Here is an 8,142-nt window from a genome sequence, read left to right on the forward strand (position 1 = left end):
ATACAGCAATTGGTTATAAGGAAGGAGGAGGAGGAGTGTGTCCCTATAATGTCCTTTGAGGAAAATGGGTTGGTTGAGTATGAAAAGGCTCAACAGCACAACACTGTCTCTCTGATGAACTTTAACCTTGATGCCAGCCAGGCATCTCCTCATCATGTCAAAGAGACCATGTCTAATGAAACAGATGTACCACAGAGTGCTGTTGAAACAGCAACACTTGCCCTCAAGAATGGACCTACTAACATCGGTATCAAGGATGAACCTAATCTGGACATCATATCAACTCAGCATGTTAAGATGAAGACCATCTCTACTGACACAGATGTATCACTGTCTGATGAGGAAGCAGGACACAGACCTACAAGGGACCAATATTTGATGACATCTGCAACAGAAGATAAAACAACGGACCTCTACCCCCTCTGTAAGGAAATAGGTTTAGACCTTGATGTGAAATCAAAAGGTGAGGCAAAAGAAAAACTTGACTTCCGTTTATTGACTAGAGGTGTAATGCTTGAAGTGGCAAAGTTTGCGGCCGAAGTTTGTGGAACCTACAGGCAGATTGTCCATGCTGTTCTCCAGTACAATTTTGATCTTGATTTCCCAAAAAACATAGATCTCCTTGAAAACATAATTCACAACGTAAGATCAGTCAAAAAGAAAATGAAAAGTCGAAGGTGGAGATTGAAAGGCAGAAAAGGAGAATGTGAATTGCTAAAAGAAAGATTCTCAATGGCGCCTCATTGGAAACGTTCTGGGATTTCAAATGTATCAAAAGAAAGGCCACTGGATTACAAGAGGGAAAATAAAATAAGATCAACTTTAATAGCAAGGAAGATGCAGGCAGACACATGGGAAAGAGCCAGACAAGTTCCTCAGAGTATAAAGACAGAGAGCGTCTTTACTGAGACATCCCGGTTTGCTGATGAGACAGCAATACTCAGCCATGAGAATAGATCTGCTGACATCTTCATAAAGGAAGAGTCTGATCGTCAGTCTGGGGTCATAGAACAAGCCTCGGACTCTGAGAACAACCAAGTAAACGTTTGCTGGACATATATCCATAAAATCTTAACATGTAAAAAGGTACAGCGAAGGAGATGCATTTTTTCCAAATTAGAAAACTGTTTTAATGTTCAGATTGGTTCTGATAATAATTTCAAACCAATCCTTGCTAGATACAGATCAGATGTCCTACCACTCATAGTTGAGGAATATGATATCTTTAGCCACGCTGAGAAGACAATGATGTCCCTTGTGAATCAGCTCCTTTGTGGTTTACATTTGATTGATGGCTTGGCTCACCAGGCAAAAACAACTCTTCTTCTCTGGGAAAATATTATTTTAGGAGAAAAGGAAGTAGGAGTCCACAGCTCTCCTGACGTTGGACCAACAGAGTTGGAGTCTGGAACAGTGCGATTGGGGAATACTGTGAATCATGCTGTCCAAGAACAGCGATGGGGAATGGACGGTTATCTTGTTCCGTTCACAACCTTTCTGGCCAGCAAAGGAGAATTTGATGAAGTGCCCTTATCTCCATCCAGTGGAAACAGAATTGACGGTCTGTTTCATAATGCTGCTGGGGTGTATAGCATCCATGATGATATAATTGCGTTCACCAGGGACTATGGAGATGAGAGTAGTATGCTTGCAGCAGTTGCTGCTGGTTTGGAAGTTCAACCATTTAAAGCAGGATGCAGAGCTCTGGGTCTGATTTCTAAGATAATCATTGATCCTCTCTGGATTGCCTTGACTTTGAAGGAAAATGTGTTGGACATGGAAGTAAGATACCAAACCCTTGTTACCAAGCTCAAGCAATGGCATGAAGATGGAAGAGACCTTGTTGAAGGAAATGTACACTTGTTTGATGACATTGAGGTACCCAAGGACCTTGTGTTTGACAGGCTTACCATGTGGACACACCCAGACTTTTTTCAATTGACCGTTCAGATTGTTGAGTTACTCCTGGCTAGTTTTCTGAGGGTATGTTGTAAGATGCTGCCGGTCGACCTGCAGCAAGTGTCAAAGATAAATGATCGATGCAGAAAGGATTTGGAAGTCATAGAACTATTGCAAAAGGCAAAAGCCAATTCAATCAGTATTGCAGTTGAAGCCATGGGCATGTGCAAGACGAATCACACTTGGGAATGGCTGTCCTTTTTGGATGCACCAAAAATAGTGTCAGTGTTGAAAGCTCTCCAGATAGTGTAGACAAAGGAAGAAGGAAAGCCATTGAGGATTCATATAATTGTAGGCCAAATATTGACATGAACAATGAGTTGGAACAGAGAGTCTTTTGATGAACAGATATTCAGCAGCTCCAACTCCTGTGAAACAGTAGCTGTGTAAGCTAAAGTGTGCAGACATTTTAATGGTTGATATATTTGGGTTATACAATTGTCTTGACAGCCCGTTCAAAAACAGGTGTCTGAACATGTTTTTGGTCTACCACCTTTTGCTTTTGTATTCAGAATGATGACTGAACGATTCAGCAAGGCAATATTTGAATGGTTATTGACCATTTAGGTTATCTGAACTAGGAAGAGTACAGTGGTATTACGCTAATGAATGTAGCTAAAATGTTTTTGTTGTGGAAGTAGGTGCTTGTGACACATAGTTACCCTGTAGTATAATGAAGAGTATCACTTGTGTTGAACTGTTGAAGTTTAGGCTATTTCCAAAGCGTTCCAACAACCTTGACATGTGTATGTTTTTGCCTTCTTTATATTAGTTTGCTACCTCACAGTTTATCTTAGTCATGCCGTTCCTTTAACTATTCCTTAGTCTGAATAGTCTTTGCTGATTCCCTTGGCCTCGCGTTCACTTGCCTGGTCCTGATTTTGAAACCTGAAGAATGAATTCAGCAAAATAACAAAGTCATAAAAAAAATAAACTAGAGTCTAAACCGGGGGTGGGTTCTACTAAGCTATATGGCATTGTTTTCCATATAGCAGAGCAAAACAACCTACATGTTCGTGAGTCTCTCATATTTCCATAGAGGGGTCATAATTCATAATAGTTGATTTTGTGAGTAGACCGATTTTCGGGATGTCTCATGGTCTGACACACCGCTCTAGCGCTGTCACCTTTCACCGCAGATGCAGAAGTGCGACATGGGCAGATGCGGTGGATTGAGACGTATCCAATGCAAAAAAAAAAACATCTCTACCTTAAACAGACAGATTTTTATGGGATTTTTTTTACTATGCTAATGATATTTCCGCTGGTGCACGGACATCGACCTTAGGGGAGCAGTTATTGTTTTATTTTATTATTGATTATTACTGGACTTTAAAAATAAATTGTCAGCCTTTTTTGGGACAGGCTGTTTTATCTTTTCATTTTTTTGTTGGGGAGGGGATCAATAAGTTTCATCAAGACTATATTCATCAGTATTTGACCTAAGGAAGTACACTGCTTTAATCCATGATTTGAAAGTAAAAAAGAAGATATTCTTGAAAAGGTTGTGCCATTGGCATTCCAGTGTTCCTTGGACACAGGCAACAGGATGAGTTTCACTGGATCCAAATGTATGAAGGTAATGCAGTGTGTGCATGACCCATCTGTGTACTGTTAGTTATTGTAGCTAATAATGGTAATCAAATTCCTTTACATTTATACAGTCATCTTTTTCTTGTAACTTCAACTTGTAATTAATGTAGGCTAATTGTAATTGCTTGTTCTGATGACGTCATACACAGGTTTTCACAGGTGATGCTAATGTCTTTCCAGCAGCAGTGTCGCTAAATCTGCATGGTGTTATTGTCCCTTCTCTATGTTGGACTGAACTGTTTCAACTCTTCACAAGTGAAAACCTCAAAGCCCTAAAGGTTTGTTGTTGTCAATCTTCTTTTTAGACACAGATTAGTCAAATAATTGATTAAATACGTATTATTTCCCCCTTTTTATCCCTGCTTATTTAAGCGATAAGACATGAGGCCGTGTGTTATGACCTTTTTATCATGGCTGTGACGTGGTCATAGCAACGGGTTACCAGCATTAAAAAGCTAAATTAATTCCCAAACCATACATCTTTCTGAAAAACGTGATGCATCATTCACTAACTGGTTGTCAAGTGCAATTTTAGGCGTTCTCTGGTCGTTAGTTCTATTCATATTCAATGCCATGTAAAACAAAACTGCCAAAGCGCTGGTTGAAAGTTCCAGAACATTGGTTTCTAGGGACGCTGTCCATGATTCTGAAAACGGCGCAGGTCTATGCCAAATAATAGGCTACCTCTAATGTAATGTAGGTTACCTCATAGTAATGAAGTAACCTCTCAATATATCAGATCAGAATATAAACCACAAAGACAAAACATTTTGGGATGGTCACAGCATCGACAGCTATTCATTTATGATACACAATGAATCGCACATTTCCGTTCAGTGTGCAATTAGTGAAGTAGCTGTCGAACGCCGGTGTATCAAGCACAGCCACTAACGCCGGGGTATCAAGCACAGCCACTAACGCCAGGGTATCAAGCACAGCCACTAACGCCGGGGTATCAAGCACAGCCACTAATGCCAGGGTATCAAGCACAGCCACTAACACCAGGGTCTCAAGCACAGCCACTAATGCCAGGGTCTCAAGCACAGCCACCAACACTGGGGTCTCAAGCACAGCCACTAACGCCAGGGTCTCAAGTACAGCTAGGCGCAGTTTCTCAGGAACAACTGCCTTGTTGTCGCACCAAGCTGTTAGGATGTTTTGTCGACGGGGGTGGGGCTGGACAAATATTTTTGCCCGCGCTGGCGCTGCAGACAGCTATTTCGGTCGGCTAATACAGGACAATTAAAAGGCCCAGTGCAAGGCCTCCTGAGTGGAGCAGCGGTCTAAGGCACTATGCAGTGCTTGAGGCGTCACTACAGCCCTGGTTTCGATCCCAGGCTGTGTCAAAGCCGGCCGTGACCGGGAGACCCATGAGGTGGCGCACAATTGGCCCAGTGTCGTCCGGGTTCGGGGAGGGTTTGGCTGACTAGGATTTCCTTGTCCCATCGCGCTCTAGCGGCTCCTTGTGGCGGGCTGTGCATCTGCAAGCTGACTTCGTCGTCAGTTGGATGGTGTTTCCTCCGACACATTGGTGCGACTGGATTCCGGGTTAAGCGAGCAGTGTGTCAAGAAGCAGTGCGGCTTGGCAGGGTCGTGTTTTGGAGGACGCTTGGCTCTCGACCTTCGCCTCTCCCGAGTCTGTAGGGGAGTTGCAGCGATGGGACAAGACTAACTACCAATTGGATATTACGAAATTGGGGAGAAAAAGTGGTAAAAGTACAAACAAACAAAAAAAGGCCCAGTGCACCACTTTTTTGGGGGGAATAATATTTTTTTTAAATCGAATAAAAAAAAAATATTTGGTTTAATTCTGATTTCCAGGGGGGTGCTTCAGCACCTCTACTTCCCGCGGCTATGGAACTCAGTATCTCTCACCAGGCATCAAGACCGCTCAGTGGAGGCTCATTTAAGTGGCGGTTTAGGCCGGCCCGCAGTCCAGCGACGCTGCTGATTCCATATCGGTCTCCTTTTGCAGTCCTCGCGGTGGCGTAGTGCTCCGGAGAATATTACCCCATCTCCGGTTTTGAAAAAGTTGCCTGATCGATGTTTATCCCCTATTCTGACAGCCGTTCCAGAAAGCACTTCACTGTCCAGTTGGTTTGTCTTGATGTAGCTAGCTTCTTACTTTCTCCCGTTTTCTATGTCACCTATAGCAGCTCTACTGATTTCTGCATGTCTAACGTTAACGCTAGGCTCCGGTTCCTGGTCCAGTTGCTCTTCTTCTTGTTTAATTTCTTTCATATCCTCCTCCTCCTCTTCTTGTTGGCACCATTCTTCAAACAATAGTGGATAAAACAAATCAAAAGTAACTTTAAAATCATCCGTGATGAGTTACAGGTGCTAAGGCTAGTAGTAGTAGTTGTAGTTGAGGGATGTATAAACCTACCTGTCTGCCACTACGACCTGTACAACAATGTATCATTTTACAAATGGTGATCTCTCCAGTGCCTGTAGGCTAGCTAGGCCAAGAATGAACAGGAAACTTGTAATTCACCATGGAAACCGTAAAAACTCAGAAGTCCATTAATTCATTAACTAGCGCAGTGCAGCCTATGTACGCCTATTTGATATTTATTAGATCATTATTTATGGAAGTTCTTGTCTGTCAGCATCATTGAATCTCTGCTAGCTCGCTACATGCCAATGATTTGTTTAGCATAGCAACGTCGAATGAATAGAATGAGAAAAGAACTAACGACCAGCCCGCTTGGGTAGCAACTTCAGAATGCAAAAACGAATTTACTCCTTAAAATAATGTTTTTAATTATAAAATGTCATTCGTGTTTTTATAAATATGTTGGCAACTGTTTTATAAAAGCAATAAAGCCTGAGAACCTGTGAATTATCGTGTGACATCTCCCTCCAAGGGCTGTATCCCGGGCCCTTGGCACGGGTTCTCAGGCATTTTTGCTTAAATATATCATGGGCAGGATAGGCTCTAACAATGAGAATTCCAAACCACCCATTGTATAAATTACTGTAATTCCCCATCTAGTGGAGGAGAAGGGCGCCATCTACAGGAGCAGTGGTGTGTTCCAGGACAGCAACACTTGAGGAGCCTTCTCAGTCAAGATAACGTGAGCTCATCATTTTGAAACAGAATATATTTCAAACACCCTTTGGGTGGACATCATGACATGAGTATGGAGTCATATCACTAGGGAGAATAACATCAAGCACATACTGTAAATGTCTCTAACATTTGTCTTAACATTCAACAGGCAATAAATAGATTGTAGGTTATTGACAAGTATAACTAATTATTCCAGTTTTTTGTAGGAACATGTTTGTCACTGTGATCAAATCTTTAGTTTTGCTACTTATTTCTTTAACAGATTTCCTGCTTTCCATACTAGAGGGAGATACTGGTTGTCTTTCAACTCCACACCATGGGATGATTGACCTGGATCTTAACCAGAACAGACTTCACCAGACACAGTAGAAGTGAGGTCACAGGAAACAGACTGATTTGTGAAGAGGGACTGCATCACCCATAAAGCATTGTGTCCCTGGAGGCCACAGCTTTGTTGGATGTAATGCCTTGTTCTCAACCTCTCGGAGTGTTCGGAAATACGACTTGTAAACTCGGTGCAACGAGTTGCATGCATTCACGTACTTTGAACTTGTTTTGTGAATACCAACGACTAAGTACCGAGGTCAACCATAAACGAACAGTACAGCTATCATGCTGGCATGAAACGGCAGTTGAAAATAACTTCTAGTTATAATCAACCTGCTTGAATGCAAAATATGGGACTACTTTTTTTCTATTGCAATGCTTGAATCACGATAATATTTTTGGTTATAACCTGCAACTTTTGTTGCTTAAAAAAAAAAAAAATGTAATACTAAATGTTCTTTATGTTTACATTAAACTACTAGTTTTTGTGGTTTCCAGATAGTTTTCTGGCTATGTTATGTATATATATATATGTACACACACACACACACACACACACACACACACACACACACAGTATATTAGATAACATGTCTTCTATGCACTGACTAAATGTGATTTGATGGGTTAGCTCAAGGGTATTCAACCTAGGGGTTGAGGTACTCCATGAATATTTTTTTATTTTTTTTAAGTTAAACAAATATTTTTCCCATTTTTCAATGTTATGAATATCGCTGGCAACAACAGAATAAACTATTTTTTTATGACATACCTAATGTAGAAAAATGAGAATATCTTTTGAATGACATCAACTTTATTTTGCAACTCCTAATATTGAGCAAATTACACTCATTGGAGACAATTACACTTACTGGAGTGTGTGACATAGGCATAGGGGGGGTCCCTGGGTTAGGTATGGTAGGTGGGGGGGGGGGGGGGGGGGTCCCTGGGTTAGGTATGGTAGGTGGGGGGGGGGGGTCCCTGGGTTAGGTATGGTAGGTGGGGGGGGGGGGGGTCCCTGGGTTAGGTATGGTAGGTGGGGGGGGGGGGTCCCTGGGTTAGGTATGGTAGGTGGCGGTAATGCTGCATGATGCTGATGGTTTGTCCTCTGTAGCTCAATTGGTAGAGCATGGCGCTTGTAACGCCAGGGTAGTGGGTTCGATCCCCGGGACCACCCATACGTTAAAATG

The 8,142-nt window shown here is 42.1% G+C and overlaps 1 long non-coding RNA gene across 1 annotated transcript; it reads left to right on the plus strand.

Moving 5' to 3' along the window:
- The first annotated feature begins 967 nt into the window (after positions 1-967).
- On the plus strand, positions 968-7,722 carry LOC311117210. The gene is made up of 4 exons (XR_014611576.1): positions 968-3,538; positions 3,702-3,830; positions 6,548-6,629; positions 6,888-7,722. It is a non-coding gene; the product is annotated as an uncharacterized lncRNA (long non-coding RNA).
- The last annotated feature ends 420 nt before the right edge of the window (positions 7,723-8,142 follow it).

The sequence above is a fragment of the Coregonus lavaretus genome (assembly GCF_964263955.1).
Source record: "Coregonus lavaretus genome assembly, contig: HAP1_SCAFFOLD_156, whole genome shotgun sequence".
Classification (NCBI taxonomy): domain Eukaryota; kingdom Metazoa; phylum Chordata; class Actinopteri; order Salmoniformes; family Salmonidae; genus Coregonus; species Coregonus lavaretus.